The sequence below is a fragment of the Otolemur garnettii genome, unplaced genomic scaffold (genome assembly GCF_000181295.1).
Source record: "Otolemur garnettii isolate 467f Iridium unplaced genomic scaffold, OtoGar3 scaffold00011, whole genome shotgun sequence".
Classification (NCBI taxonomy): Eukaryota; Metazoa; Chordata; class Mammalia; order Primates; family Galagidae; genus Otolemur; species Otolemur garnettii.
In genome coordinates, this window is record NW_003852406.1 from 33,423,149 (window position 1) to 33,425,857 (window position 2,709).

The window sequence follows — 2,709 nt, forward strand, 5'->3', positions numbered from 1 at the left end:
TAAGTATACCTACTCTTGCTCTCTTTTGGTTTCCATTTGCATGGAATATCTATCTCTATCCTTTATTTTTGAGTCTGTGTGTCTTTACAGGTGAGGTGAGTTTCTAATAGGCAGCAAATAGTTAGATCTCATTTTTTATCCATTCAGCCAATCTATATCTTTAAAATGAGGAATTTAATAAATTTACATTTAACATTATTATTAATAGGAAGGGACTTATTTTTGTCATTTCATTGGTTGTTTTCCATGTGTTTTATATGTTTTAGTTTCTTATTTACTCTTTTTTTTTTTTTACATATTTCTGTGGTTGGGTGGTTTTCTGTAGTGATAAGGTTTGATTTGCCCTTCTTTCTCCTTTGTGTATTAGCTCTACCAATGCATTTTATAGTTGTGCATGTTTTCATGATAGTAGTTTTCATCTTTCCATTTCTTTCTTTCTTTCTTTTTTTTTTTTTTTTGAGACTGAGCCTCATTTTGTTGCCCTTGGTAGAGTGCAGTGGCATCACATCTCTTAGCAACCTCCAACTCTTGGGCTTAAGTGATTCTTTTGCCTCAGCCTCCCAAGTAGCTGGGACTACAGGCGCCTGCCACGATGCACAGTAATTTTTGTTGCAGTTGCCACTGCTGTTTTAGCTGTCTGGGGCTGGGTTCAAACCTGCCACCCTTAGTATATGGAGCCGGTCCCCTACTCACTGAGCTACAGGCACCACCCATCTTTTCACTTCTTGATGGAAGCCTTCCTTGAGTGTCTCTTGTATGGTCTAGTGGTGATGAAAACCCTTAGTTTTTGCTTGTATCTGAAAGATTTTATTCCTCCTTCATTCTAAAGGATAGCTTTGCTGGGTATAACATATTTGAATGGTGGGGATGTGTGTGTTTGGGTTTGTCTTTGTTTCTTTTAGTAATTTAAATATATATTTTTTCCCTCAGCATGTAAAGTTTCTGCTAAGAAATCTGATGTTAGTTTAGTGGAGAGTCCCTTATATATGACTTAATGCTTTTCTCTTGCTACTTTCAAATTTCTTTTTTGTCTTTGACTTTTAAAAATTTGCGTATAATGTGCCTCAGAGAAGACCTTCTTGGGTTGAATCTATTTGGGATTCCTTGAGTTTTCTGGACATAGTTGTCCATCTCTCTCTCTGGACTAGATGTTTTCTGCTATTATTTCATTAAACATCTTTTCCCCTTTCTGGAAATCCATAATATATATATATATATTTGTTTGTTTACTGTTGTCTCATAAATCTGAAGGGCTTTTTTATTGTTCTTTCTTTTGTCTTCATTTGTTACTTCAAAAGGTCTGTGTTCAAGTTCAGAAATTATTTCTTCTCCTTGGCTTTCCTTTTCAAATCACAAATTATTTTGCTAATTTCATTGTATTTGAATTTTTTCTGTATTCTCTTGTATCTCACTGAGTATTCTTAATATTATTATTTTTAATTCTTATATTAAATATCATTCATGTGTTTCCTTAAGATTGAGGTCTGTTGCTGGGGGAATTATTGATTTCCTTTGATGGTGACATACTTCCTTGCCTTTTCATGGTTAAAGTGTCCCTGAATTATTTCTGCACATCTCTTGGAAAAATCATCTCTTACCATTTTATAGAGTAGATTTCATATGGAAAGCCTTTTTGATGTGAATGAGTGTTGACATAACACTTCAGTGGGGTGTGCTGGCATTGGTTCTAGGTGGGAACAGTAATGTCATTTCCATCATCATCTTTTCAGTTATACATCACACTAGTGGTGTTTGTGAATTTCTTAATGACTTAGGCTGAGAGAATTTGTGGTAAAGGTGGTGTTGCTTTGCCAAGGATAGGCTTGCCAGGTTCTTTCTCAGATCATGGGTCAGTCAACTTGGGGTCTAACTTGCTGAGGTTGGAGCCATGGGGCTGTTACTCTGGTTGGGAGCATGAGGATGCTGATTCTTAGCTAGCCTGGGACATGTTTGTCATGAGTGGCTTGTAGGGCTGTCCTTAAGTCCAGAATACAGGTACATAGCTTTTCGGCCAGCCTGGGGATAAGTTTACCAGGGGCATCCCATAGAACTGTTTCTCTAGCTCAGTATACATGTATAGGGCTGCTCAGCTGGTATGGGGGCATGTCAGCCAGGAGTGGCCCTTGCAGCTGTTTCCCAGGCCTGGTATGTGGACTCACAGCTGCTTCGCTAGTCTGGGGGTATGTGTTGGCTATGGATCAACTACCAGGCTGTTTCTCAGGCCCAGAATGTGATTACATAGATTCTTGGCTGGTCTGGGTACATGTGCTCTGAGGGTGGTTGTTAGGACTGTTTCTCTAGCTGAAGACACATATGCAGAGCTGCCTGGCTGGCCTGAGAGCATGTCTGCCAAAAGTAGGAATAAGAACATTTCTGAGGTCTGGTATGCAAGTGCAAGACTGCTTAGCTGGCTCAGGGATATGCCTACCAAGGGCAGCAATTTGGATTGCTTCTTAGGCTCTTGTTGAAGGCATGGGGCTATTGGGCAGGCCAGGGGCATGTCTGAAAGAAATGGAGGTACTGAAGGACTATTTCTTGGGTTGCAAGTATAGGCACAAAACCATTTCACTGGCCCAGGGACAAATAAACTCTTCAAAGACTCAGGGGTCTCTTTTACTTGGGAAAGAGAGCACAGTGGTTTTGCTTCAGCTCAAGGATAGGTTCACCCTGGGTGTTACAGGCAGAATGTTCCTCCAGCTGGAAGTGTGG